Genomic DNA, 14,601 nt, shown 5'->3' with positions numbered 1-14,601 from the left:
TACATTAGGAATAAGAAATTTAGAAAACTTAAGAGAGATGAAAATGACTACCGCAATGGAAGGATTTTCACTTTCGCTAAAAAGTTTGATGAAGTGAAGCCGAGAACTGGAACTGCTTCCCTGTCAGAGAAGAGAGGTGACATGACCATGTCAGTTAGTAATTCTGATCTTTCTAGCTGTGCTAGTGGATTTAGTGAAACTAGAAGTGAGATCTCACCCAATAACACAACTCCTGATGTGGGAAACACTGGTTCAGCTTTTTTATTAGAACTAGAACGGTTCCGCAAGGGAACCAAGTCGACATACAGTCGAAAAAACCAAGGAAGCGAACCAGAAGAGGTGGGAGAAAGAACAGGAACAGACGAGAGCAAAAGGGTGACAAGATCAGCCTCACGTGTACAGAGAAAGTAGAGGTAAACAATGATAGTACTAGTACAAGCCAAATCACTGTATGTCCTTCTGAACCTAATGATGTGTCCATTATAAATCTGTCTTCTATTTCATTGAGTAGCAAAGAAGAAAATGTTCTAAGGAAGGGCTTGAATTTTTGTCCAATGACCAAACCTGATTTTGTTTCATTACATATTGATTTGTTCAAATTTACCAGAAGACTGAAATTAAAAAAGTTTTTTGATGCCAACAAAAAAGTGTCAACTATTCCTGTATATAATGTAGCTGAAAGTGGACAGACTATACAAGATATACAAAATGTACAAATGTTATTAGAGCTTGATGATAGCATTGATAATCCACCAGGAATACATGACATTATGATAGATCTGGGTATTGATGATAACTTTGCAACTAGCAGTGGTCTGAAAAACAAATCTATCTTCGTTCCACAACTTCCACCTGATAATTTGATTGATTGTTTTTATAGAGCGGTTACAACTGAGCTCTATAAGCTAGAGAACAAATTCAAATGGTCATCTCACACAAAATGTGACAACATAAGTATTCAGGAAAGGGGAGCCCTTAAACAACTATGCAGTTATAACAGCACGGTTCTTAGAGAGGCCGATAAAGGAGGTAATATCGTCCTTATGGATAAAAGTGACTACTTTTCAGAAATAGACAGACAACTTATGGACATAACAGCTTATACCTGTATTACAGCTAACCCTTCATCCGAAGTTAATTCTTGTTTGGAGAAAATGTTAAAATATTGGCACAGCCAAGGGGTTCTGTCAGATGCAGAACTTAGATATCTCTATAATCCTAACCCCATGGCAGCATATATTTACATTCTTCCCAAAGTACATAAAAGCACGACCAAACCACCGGGAAGACCTATAATATCAGGAATTGGCTGTGCCACAGAACACATCTCTGAATATATAGACATCACACTCCAACCCATTGTACGCAATTTACCCTCTTACATAGAGGATACCAAGGACCTCTTAAATAAACTAGAAAATCTGACATGGATGGATGATGCCTTACTGGTGACACTAGACGTCTGTGCTTTATATACCAGTATCCCAGTAGATAAAGGTATGGAAGCCCTTACATATTTCCTATCCAAACGTGATGCCACCCTATACTATCATACTGAAATGATCTTGGAATTCACCCGCTTTGCCTTAAATAACAACTACTTCATCCACAACAAAAAGTGGTTTCACCAACACTCAGGTGTAGCAACGGGGGCAAAATTTTCTCCCTCATTTGCCAACATATACATGGGATTCTTTGAAGAATTCCATATCTGGAAAAATGGTCCCCCTCACTTGTCGAATCACATCATTTTTTGGTGTCGATTTATTGACGATATCTTTCTAATATGGGGAGGGGATGAAATATCGCTCAATCAGTTTGTCACGTATATCAATGACAACATATACAATTTAAGCTTCACTTCCAACCACAGTAAGAGCAGTGTAGATTTCTTGGATATCACTCTGTTTGTGAATAATGACAAATTGGAAAGTAAACTATATCGGAAAAGCACTGCTTGCAATGCAGTTTTGCATGCCAGTAGTGCTCATCCACTGACTCAAATTATGGCAATTCCATTTGGTGAAATGACCAGATTGCGGCGCAATTGTAGCCGTGACATTGATTTTCAACATGAGATAGGTAACCTAAAAGAACGTTTTGTAGTGAGAGGATATGACAGGGCAATACTAAACAAAGCTCATGAACGCATCAATAAAGTGACTAGATCTGAAACCCTGAAACGGAAACCAAAGAAAAGGAAAAAGAATCTAACTCCAGAAAAAATAGCCTTTATTACTCAGTTCAACTCTCATAGCAACCAGGTGTACAAGAAGATTAACAAACATTGGAGTATTCTCAGAATGGATCCAGATTTGGAATCCTATCTTACTAACAAACCCAGAATTGTGTATAGACGAGGACAAACTCTTAGGAACCAAATCAGTCCCTCCTTAATCAAGGAAATAACACCCACAGGGAATACCAATACATGGTTTCCTAATAAACCTAAAGGTTTCTACAAATGCACCCAATGTTGTGTGTGTCAATTTGCTGAGGATAAAAAGAAAAGCTTCAAGTACAATTCCCCACTAACTTATCAGATCAATCAATTTATAAATTGCAATACCAAATTCACTGTATACTGTATAGTGTGTCAGTGTGGCTTAATTTATGTTGGGAGTTCCACAAGACCCCTCAAAGAGCCAATTCAAGAACACATACGAGCCATTCGTAATTATAACAGAAGTTATCCTTTGGCAGTACACTACAATACGGCCCATGCTGGATCTGAAATAATTGCGATCAAATTTAATGGCATTATGGAGGTAAAAGCCAATCCGAGAGGAGGGGACAGAACTAGTGCCCTGAGAAAATGTGAATCTCAATGGCTCATTAAATTACGAGCGGTCGATATGGGACTCAACACTGACCGTGAGCTTCACGTATTTCTCAAAGATTAGATCAGCCAATAATGTCTACTATCCCATACTACATACAGATGTTAACAAATCCTTGTTACGACTATATAATGGTGCAATTTTCTGTATATACTCTTATTCCATCATGTTACGTCATACATCTGAATAAGATTGAATTGTATTAATAATAACAGCTTGCTATTTCCTTTTCTTGGTGTTGTACATCTATTAATTCTTTATTCTGCCTCTCCCTATGGGAGTGAACTGTGTCTGCCCATTAGGAATTTAATTTTTCCCTATATCACTTTGCCCAACGTCTTAAAATACACAAATCCAGTGGAGGCTTAGCATAACTGATGCATGTGTCCAATAACTCTATTTTTTGCCGAAATTCTACTTTTACTGGTGAGGTTTATATGTATTACTTCCCCGTGTTGACATTCAAACATGGATGCCATTTCCATTCAGGTAGTCTGTCTGGTTTAGATTAGTCCTTCTTTGACTTCTACTACCCACCGTTCCACGTGTGTGGCGGCGGTTTCACTTTAGCGGGGAGTGCATAAAATGCCGCCTGTAGAGCTACATCGTTTCGCGTTTCTGGAATCGTACGGGTGAGGATATGTAATTGCCGGACTTATGGTAAGTGCATACTAGTGGCTAGCACATCACTGACAGGCCATTACCGGATAGTTTGGTTATCTAACTGCTGCCCCATTTGTTTTGTAGTTCATCAACTTATCATGGTTGTCAACGATACTTTTGCCAATATACCGGTCCGTTCTCGAGTGTTCGCTGATTAGAACATGACATTACCTATTCGCTTCTACTGAAGACATAACTGTGTAGCTAGGTGAGTCCTCCTCTAAATGTTGTTTATGGTTATTTTCACCATAAATAGGTCGATACCGCAATCCTGGCGGGTCAACACATTAGGAAGTATATGTCTTTACTCACGTTGTCAATTTAGACAGTCTCTAATATAACGAATTCTTGAATCATTTTGTTGATCGTTTATAGATATTTTTCTGCAACTATATGCCTTTTAGTGATTGAGACACATTCTTTACTGTATTATGTTCGAATATAAACTAGTCTTACTACCTGCTTATACGATGCACCAGTATACGGGCGCACGTCATGATTTCAGTATATTATATGACATTTGCAAATATACGTTTCATTACCTCTTTCATTAATAGCGCACGAGCGGGGTCGTATTTGACCATTGAGATTGTTACCCTGGACCGGAAGACCCTTTTATTTGTACAACCTTACTTTGACTTTTCACCGTGTTATCATCATATTGGGTGAGCTACTTGATATTTTTATCATTTGACATTTGGGTGCGGCTTGTCGGTCCAGACAGGCCCAGTGTTAATAACACACGTGATGGTGTTTTCACTTACTCCCTTTCATGGTTCTTATGCCAGCTGCCTACAGGCCATACATAGATACCGAGGCACAATGTTATGGTATATTCTCTATCCAGCCCTGGCCTTTCAGATGGAATTCTTATCTAGTTATTATGCTATACTTACTTTTTGGTTACAGTTTTGCTGTTATTTTTGACTACTTTGGACTTATGTTAGTCTGATTCAGCACAGACATACTCATCTCTATTTGATGATGTGTGTTTCTTTGACTTTGATGTTGTAGACTCAGTCCTCATTTAGTTATCATGCTACCCTGAATATATACCATTGACTGTTGACCCATTGCGATGTAGACTACCCAGGATTCTTGTTGTTCTTTGGACACATGTAACAGTGAGTTGAGTTTCCTAACCTGGATTTCCCGTTGTGCTTTATCTCCTCAGATACTAAACTTCTTTGCTACAATTCCGGCCTATTTCTGCTTATATATGATGCCCAACATATATCTCAGTTCGCTCTATTTATGGTGGGTGCATCAATATATATTTTAATTGTGTGTATGGATTGTAGACTGTGTGCTCAGACCTACAGGGATTCCTTTCATGGCAAAAGATATCCCGTGTTTGGTACTGGGAATTCTTTTGTTTTTATATTGATAAATTGGTGTCTACTTCTTGCAGTACATATTGTATATATGTTTTTAAATTTGTTATGTAATTGTATATATATATTTTCTAGATTTGCAATTATATTGTATTGTTTGAAATCTTTTCCAGCCTTGAAAAAGTCCTTGTGTAGGACAAAACACGTGTTGGTGATTGCTAATATCTGCTGGGAATATCTATTTTTTTGGAATGAAAAGAATAAAGATTGAAGAAAACTAAAAACAAGTGGACTATATCTTGAACCTTATTTTTTGGACAATTCTTATTGATATATTACCTTGTCATGTGTTTCTCTTTCACTCTATAATCAGTAGAGTCTACTTTACTGAGGGTGCACAACTTCCGCCCTCTTTGTTATAATTACTAACTCACAGGAGTGCTGCCAAAAGTCTCTCAATTTTGTTCAAATTTGTGTAACACATTTCTGTGTGTTCTAACGGCACCTCTAGTTGGTAGGTGCCCTGAGTTTCTATAGCACCCTATTGACCATTACTTTCCTGGAAGAATTAAGTTTACTTTTTGATGTGTACTAAATTTAGGAATAACATATTTGCTTTGTAAAGTGTGTGCGGACGTTTCCCTTTGGGAACACTACCACCCATCTCTGTTTGTTAGTTATATATATGATGGTGTTTTTAAAGTTATTATCTGTGAAAAGATTTTGTCTGTTAAAAAATACACCATAAAAATATTTACTAACGAAATAGCTGTGCTGTGATTTGGTTTTCAATACAGCCTTCTTTGAGCTAAGAGATACTAATTCCCCTCAGGTTAATTAGTAATTGATTGTACACACTAAGCAAGTTACATTTTTCTACTGCTAGAGGCAACAAATAGTAAGTCGTTATTCTCTCTAAAAAGCATTTCAATTGTTCCAGCTAGAGCTGTTCTTTGTTGTTTTTTGCAAATTCGAAGGGTGTAGTCTAACCTCTAGAAGGTAATATGGGCTCCCTCCCTCCTCTGTTGTTAATCTACATAAGGAGTTCAGAGATTCTGAATGTGAAGGGAGAAACAATTGCATGGTAAGCATGTATACAATTCTGTAACAATACACAAAGGTTGCCGCTATATTCAGGAGACTACCATTAGAGTCACTTAAGGCTATCAAAAGACAAACATAAACAAACGGTTAAATATATAATATTGACACACAAAAGTTCCGCTCGGAATGCATGCCTGCATTGTGTAGTATATGAGTGCGACCGAACCCTGTTTGGTCGCATCATATTAGCAGGGCCGTGACCCACGACAGCAGGCCGGTGGGTTACTGCTCTTGACCGTCAGGTCCATCCGACATCGGAATAAGCCCCTTGGACGGATTTATGCTCCTTGCCAGGAGGGTATGAACAATAATGGAAATTGAGCAGTTATAACCAAAAGTTTTATTAGCCCGCAGGTTTAAATTGGGTTTGCAAACTAGCTTTCAGGTCTTCTGAAAAGAGGCCCGGGAACATATTTCTTTATCTGAACTGGTGTTATAAAGGAAAAGAGCAAACATCACAGTGTGGAATGGTAATAATACCTGTTTTTGTTTGCAAATATTCTGCTGTAATTTGTGCATTGATGTATCAGAAGAATATAACAAAGTCTGTAACCGATCAGAAATGTAAAATCCCAATAAACAAATTCAAACAAAAAAATAAAGGAAACGCGCAAACAATAATTTAAAGTCTGTGCATGGAGAGTTTTATGGCTAACTGGGGGGGGGGGCATACTTGCTGTAATGACTTTACTTAATCAAACAGTTTAATAAATTTGAATTCACTCCCGCTGGGATTGATGCCTGTTTTGTTGGGGGGGGCTCTAAGGAATGGGACAGGCCTGGTATCACCTAACATTTGTTTATGGATTTTTTATGGCCTCTTTGAAGTTAATCAAGTTCCTGGGCACAACCCATCCTGTCAAGAGGACACAACACCTTAATGGGACGGGGGCGTGGCCAGGCTTGAAGCCACAATGACAATTGAGTTCCATGCAAAACCCAAGATAATCCTGTCTAAATCTACCAATCGGGCAACATAAATGCCCTTAGGGTTATCCAGTATTTGGGGTGTCTTTCATAGATTCACATGCCTGAATCATTCCCCGTCGTCGAGATGGGAGCCTCCGATACATAAAAAAGTAATGTCCTATAGACATACATAGAGAAAATAGGCCTAAGGGCCTCCCCTTAATAGCCTCTCTTTGTCCTTATGTAAAAAGGACCAAACTCTCACAGTCAGCCAATCAGCTCCGACCTCCCTCTAGAACCTTCCTGGGAGGAGCCTCAGTCCCTCAGATTTTCTACCGCTATGTTGTGCTAGGGAGTCTCCAGCCTGAGCTCTCCTCAGGATTCCTTCAAAATCATCTAACTTTCTTTGAAAGTGATTCTTCAATCTCCACTCTTCAAGGATTACTTCACTACACTGTTTTTGCAGTAAGTGTTTTCTTTCCACTGCTTTCTTCCATGTCTGAATCACAGAAGAAAGCCCTTTTCAGGGCCTGCTCTTCATGTGGGAAGAAAAGGATCCATGTGGATGATAAGCATGACCTGTGCTTATATTGCCTTTACCCGGACCACGTCTCGGACAAATGCAGAATATGTAGGTCTTTCCCTAAAAAGACCGTGAGGGACAGGGAAGGTCGCCTTCTCATCTGGCTCGACAGGCTTAAGGACAGAGACACTCTGGAATCATCTGAGGGCAGTGTTTCCAAGTCCTGAGAAGTCTCTAAAAAGAGGCCTAGGGTAACTTCCCCTGGCCCCTCAGACACTCCTCCTAAGAAGGCACACAAGAAGTCTTCAGAGGCAAGATCTACGACATCTTCAGTGTCTGTTCAGGAAGATCAAACCTTTAAAAAGCCTGCTCCGTCATCTACCAGACTTGCCCAGAGGACTACCTCAGTCACTACCACTGTGTCGACGACATCAGCGTTGTCGCCTTCAGCGTCGACGACGACGACTACATTCTCGTCATCAGGTAGACCTGTTTCCTCTGTTATTTTACTGACATCGTCGTCGACGACGAAGACCTTGTCGACGACGAGAACTACACCGACGACGACGTCGTCGTTGATGAGCCCATCGTCGTCGAAGACGTTGCTAAAGAACCCACCGTCGACGACGAAGACGTCTATGAGGGAGTCGACGACGAAGACGCCGACTACGAAGACACCGTCGACGAAGACGTCGACGACGGGCTCGTCGTCGACGAGTGCACCGACGACGACAACATCGACGTCGAAGTCGTCGTCGACGACCAAGGTACCGTCGACCACCCCACCGTCGACGAGGACACCGTCGACGAAAGACTCGTCGTCGACGACAAAGACACCGTCGACGGAAGACTCGTCGTCGAAGATGGCACTGTCTGAGCCATGGAAAAAATCCAGACTTGTGGAGGTGTCGGCCCTCACGCTACCGCCGTCGACGACACCCTCGGCGACGACAGGGTCAAATGCTACGTCTGGCAAGACTACCAAACTGCAAATTACCCCGGAAACAACGTCTCCGAGCAAAGTGGAAATGCAGCCACCTAAGGAAATCTTCCAAAGTGAAGAATCTGAAGAGGATGACCACCTGGGTCCCGCTACTTCTATCTCGGACCTTAATGTCAAATGCCAAAGCACTGATGAGGAACAGGAGGAGTTCACTTATCAGGAACACTCCGTCCACACTAGTGTCTGCACGGAGGTCACCCCCATGATATGCCTACCGGCGACTCTTGTCAATGACCTGCGGTTCCTTGTACAAGATTACAAGCAACGCTTCCCGGATGTGGACAGTGGGAATCAGACACCTATGGTACATACACCAGCGCCCGCCCCAAAACAGTCTCAACCTCTCCCTCAAACCCACCGTGACAAGGTCCAACCTCAGGTGGTGGACTCCTCAGACGAAGATGAGGATGAGGAGGAATTGGAAGAAGGAGAGGTCCAGGAGGTCCACTCGGACCAGGATGAGGAGGATGAGTATGTGGCGTCATCTCCAGCTTCACCACAACCACGCCAAGCGGACTCACCGCCTGTGGACATTGGCGGCTTCCACAAACTTGTGGAAAGGGCGGCGAAGAGATTCCATATGGTCGTGGAATCAACTGAAACGGAATGCTTCTTGCACGATTTCAAAGAGCAGCCGCAAAAGTCGACTAAATCTATTCCAATTATAGAGTTCTTGTGTGGAGAAGTGTGGCTCACTGGTTAGAGCAGGCAGACCCTGAAGCAGAGGTCAGACCCGGGACCAGGGTTCAATTCCCGACACGGCAGGGTCTTGAGCTCAAATGTCCATGGACTCGATAATTCTCACTTCGGTGCCTGACCTAATCATGGGTTCACACTCTGCAACTCTGGGCATTAAGCTTGCTTAATCTCCACAACGGCCCCCCGCGGCGGGATGCCTGGCTTTCACCTTGGGGATGCCCTGTAGGGGCTATCTCACAGGGAAAAGCCAGGACGGGTTCCCAAGGCAAGCGCGGAGATACCCCTTCAGGAGTCGATTCAGGCGCTATATAAGAAACATAATAATAATAATAATAATAATAATAAGGCAAGAAATTAATGCTGACACCCGCTTCTGTACCCGCGGTTGTTCCACGCCTGGACAAGAAATACAAAGCCCCACTTACAGCGGCGGCTTGCCTCAATGGACACCCCAAACCTGATTCGGTGGTTACGCAGGCGGCCCAGAAGAACTCCCGCAACCCTTCCTCCCCGCTGTCCGCTCCTCCAGATAAAGAAGGCAGGAAGCTTGACACGATCGGGAAAAGATTCACGACAACATCGGCCATGACCATCAAGGTGGCCAACTCGATTGCTTTGTTGGGACGTTACAATCGCCAACTTTGGGAGGACATAGCCCCTTACGTAAAGGAACTGCCTGACGCAGTCCAGGGTGAAGTCAAGGCTCTCCTTGTGGAAGGTCAAACTTCAGCTGCGGAAATAATTGACTGTGCTATTGATGCAGCCATGACTGGCTTCCGTCAGCTTGCTGGAGCTGCTGTTCTGCGCCGTAAAGGGTGGCTGAAAGCGACGTCGTTCCACCAGGAGGTGCAATCGAAGGTGCTGGACATGCCCTTCGACGGCCAGCATCTTTTTGGGGACAAGATCGACGAGGCACTGCAGACCATAAAGAAGGACACCGATACTGCCAGGGCACTGGGCACTTTGCAGTCGCGAAACCAGTCCTTTCGAGGCAACCGATCCAGAGGTCAGTCCTCTTATCAAGGTTCCTATCAGAACAGGTCCTCGTATTCCTACAATAACAAGAATCAATACCAGCACAAGCAACAACAAGGTCGTCAATCTTCATACGGAAGATCTAACTTCAGAGGTAAAAATCCCAAGAGGGGCACTGGCAGCCACTAGTGACGGATTACTCCAGCCAGTCCTACCACCCTCTCCATCCTTTCAAATTGGAGGAAAGTTGACCCATTTCCTCACCAATTGGCAACACATCACCACGGACCGGTGGGTTCTCCAGATGATACGATTCGGCCATTCTCTCGAATTCACCACCATCCCTCCCAATACACCTCCCCAAAGACAGGTGCACAAACACCTACGCCTGCTTCTTCAGGAACTTTCTGTCATGCTACAGAAAGGAGCAATCGAACGAGTTCCAGCATCCTTAAAGGGAAAGGGGTTTTATTCCCACTTCTTTCTTGTACGACAGAAGGAGAACAAGTGGAGGCCCATTCTAGACCTCCGGGCGCTCAACGCTTTCCTGCGGAGCCAATCGTTCAGGATGGTGACGATCCAAGAAATCCTGGGCACTCTGGAAAAAGGAGATTTCATGACATCCTTGGATCTCCAGGATGCCTACTACCACATCCCCATCCTCAAGCATCACAGAATATTCCTGAGGTTCGAGGTTGCAGGCTGACATTATCAGTTCAAAGTCCTGCCGTTCGGCCTCAAATCCGCGCCGCGGATTTTCACAAAGTGCCTTGCACCGGTGGTGGCCTTTCTGCGTCAGCTGGGTCACCAAGTCTTCCCCTACCTAGACGACTGGCTGGTGAAAGCACCCTCACCAGAAGGCGCGGCCGAATCCTCCAGCGCCTGCACCAATCTTTTTCAGAGGCTGGGATTGACCCTCAATCTCAAAAAGTCCTGCATTATCCCTACGACAAAAATTACCTTCCTCGGGGCTACCTTGGACACGGAGTGCACAAGAGCCTTCCCTTCGAAGGAAAGGACGGACAAGATATTGTCTCTAGCCACGGCTGTGGCAACAAAGACACACCTCAAAGTCCGGACTTACACATCCCTCCTGGGAATGATGTCTTCCTGTATACTCCTCATCCCTCACTGCAGACTCAGGATGCGCCCGTTGCAGGAAGCTCTCACGAGCCAATGGACTCAAAGTACTGGCTCTTTCGAAGACATTGTACGGATAACACCAAAAATATCCAGGGGTCTAGAATGGTGGAGGCGTCGCAAAAATCTAACCATAGGATTGCTGTTTCACCTTCCGGCGACACCTCTGGTGATCACCACGGACGCCTCCCTGGAAGGATGGGGTGCTGTTCTCCAGGACCTTCGGATCAGCGGCAAGTGGGACGCTCAGGAAAAGCGGCTCCATATAAACCTTTTGGAGCTGAGGGCTGTATATCTTATTCTACAGGCCTTCCTACCACGCATCCAGAACTCCCCAGTGCTCGTCAAAACAGACAACACCACGACGATGCACTATCTCAACAAACAGGGGGGAACGCGTTCGCTCTCTCTATCACGCGAATCGCAGAAAATCTGGAACTGGCTGGTGCTACACGGAATCCAGCTCAAAGCGGACTATGTACCCGGAAAAGACAATACCATCGCGGACGCCCTGAGCAGACAAAGATCCCTCTCCCACGAGTGGGAGCTGAGCGACAACGCTCTGGCTCACATCTTCTCTCAATGGGGAGTCCCAAGAATCGACCTGTTTGCCACCAAGGAGAACGCCAAATGCCCACACTACGCAAGCTGGCATCCCCAACAAGGGTCACTGGGAAATGCTTTTTCCATCGGTTGGTTCAGCGTGTTTGCGTACGCTTTTCCTCCGTTTCCGATGATCCCGAGGCTCCTCAGGAAGATGAAAGCGGAGCCCTGTACCCTGATCCTGATTGCCCCGTTCTGGCCGAGGCAACACTGGTTCTCGGATCTGCTTCGACTCTCCATCAGGTCACCGATTCGTCTGAGGCAGCACCCGAACCTCATAACGATGTCCAACGGACAGGTACAGCACCCAAATCTCCAATCGCTCAAGTTATCGGCCTGGCTCCTGAGCACAGAGAGTTCTGTGACCTAAATATCCCACAGGACTGCAGGGATGTCCTGGCAAAAGCGAGAGCGGACAGTACAAACAAAACCTACTCTCTCAAGTGGAAAAGGTTCTGCATTTGGTGTTCAGACCAGGGCCTGCGACCACTCGCTGTCACCCCTGACCAGATATTACCATACCTCCTACATTTGGCACAGTCAGGACTGGCACATGCATCCATTAAGGTTCACCTGGCAGCTATCTCTAGGTTCCCCAGAACTTTCACAGGACCTTCTCTGTGGTCAAGTAGGCTAGTCAAGCAATTCCTGAAGGGGCTCTACAGATCCTTTCCGAGGCCTCGGAAAGTCCCTCTGACATGGCAACTGAATCTGGTACTCAACCAACTCATGAGACATCCGTTTGAACCCATTCATCGAGCATCTATCAAATACATCTCCTGGAAAACGGCGCTCTTGCTCGCTTTAACATCGGCCAGGAGAGTTAGCGAGCTACAAGCTTTGTCCATTCAGGAACCATGTATGCAGTTCAGACAGGACAGGGTGGTGCTGAGACCGAACCCTAAATTCATACCAAAGGTGCCTTCGGACTTTCATCTCAATGAACCAATTGTCCTTAGGTCCTTCTTTGCGAACCCTTCCACAGCAGCAGAAAGAGCACTGCATTCTTTGGATCTCAAGAGATGCCTAAAGTTCTACCTGGATAAAACTAAGGCTCTCAGGAAGTCTTCACAACTGTTCGTGGCATACAGCAGACCAAGAATGGGCCTGCCTCTTACGAAGCAAAGCATCTCGAGATGGATCTCCTCTGCGATTGCATTCTGCCACGACAAGGCCGGACGGCCTTTGACTGATCATGTTACTGCTCATTCCACCAGGGCGATCTCCACGTCAGCAGCACTGTTCGCTGGGGTGCCAATCTTGGACATATGCTGAGCGGCGACCTGGAAGTCACCGCACACTTTCTCCAGACACTACTGCCTGGATATCGAACTTCAGAAGGATGCGGCAGTGGGCCAGGCGGTGCTTCGCCATCTCTTTCAGTGAGGTGAGCCTTCCTACATCCCGCCATCCAGGTATGCACATTCTTTGCTCTTGTGATGTTCCAACTATGCTGTCCCCATGTTATATGATAATATATGCATTGTCTAACATGTCTGCAGAGCGACTTTACATCACGCATGTGCATATCTGATTGCTAGCTACTCTGATTCAGGCATGTGAATCTATGAAAGACACCCCAAATACTGGATGAGAAATGTGTTACTTACCTGTAACAGCAGTTATCCAGTATTGGTGTCTTTCATAGATTCACATGCAACCCTCCCGCCTTCCCTGGAAGGACTCACATCCCTCTCTGACAATATTACGCCAACCTAGCTGGGTGCGTATGAAAATCTGAGGGACTGAGGCTCCTCCCAGGAAGGTTCTAGAGGGAGGTCGGAGCTGATTGGCTGACTGTGAGAGTTTGGTCCTTTTTACATAAGGACAAAGAGAGGCTACTAAGGGGAGGCCCTTAGGCCTATTTTCTCTATGTATGTCTATAGGACATTACACTTTATGTACCGGAGGCTCCCGTCTCGACGACGGGGAATGATTCAGGCATGTGAATCTATGAAAGACACCAATACTGGACAACTGCTGTTACAGGTAAGTAACGCATTTCTTCCTCCCCGGGGTATTGCAGCTGAGGCTGCAGCAAACAGAGTAAAGAGGAGTGACCATTGAGAGGTCGAGCTTCTGTGGCGTGGTAGGCTCCAGTGGTCTGTGACAGACTGAAGAACATACAATACTGCAATTGTTGGGGAGCCATGGAAGCAGAGAGTGACATCTGTGACTCGCGGGAGCTGTCTGTGTCCTGAATTGGACTCCAATACCCATGGCAAGGAGCTGGCCCAGGTGGGGCGGCTGAGGCAGGCAGACATTGGTTGGGGCCTGGCATCTGACTGAGATGGAGAAGAGAGCGCTAGCGGACACATCATCTGATGATGAGGTGTGGCTAGCGGCTCTGGCTGTGCTGCCTGTTCATGGCGTTTCAATTTGCAGAGTCAAGGGACACGTGAGGTATTGGGCTACGCAGAAGACCGTGCTTGAACATGAAGTGACATCATAGTAACAAAGTGTCTTTAAGACTTGTTCCAGGTTGTTCTATGCTCCTTAGGCCCAAATTGGTGAAAGATGATGCCAAATAAAGCAAATGAGGAAGATGACGAAGCAAAGGAACAGAGCTACCACTACTGGTGGTGATAGTTCAGTTGAAGGTGGCACTCACAGGTATGATTGTAATGTCCATGTCAATCAGTCTACATCATGGTAAAGTAGGTAGCCTGATATTACATTTTAGATGTCTGGAATAAAGTCTTGAAGATAATTTCTGAATATTTGATAGGCTATTCATTAATGTAGTTATAATTAATTTAGCGGATTTCCAACAAAGGGACAGGTCTTATCATATTATGCATTTCTGTT

Source organism: Lissotriton vulgaris, chromosome 5 (assembly GCF_964263255.1).
Source record: "Lissotriton vulgaris chromosome 5, aLisVul1.2, whole genome shotgun sequence".
Classification (NCBI taxonomy): domain Eukaryota; kingdom Metazoa; phylum Chordata; class Amphibia; order Caudata; family Salamandridae; genus Lissotriton; species Lissotriton vulgaris.
The sequence above is the reverse complement of the archived record's forward strand: the minus strand, read 5'-3'. Positions refer to the sequence as shown.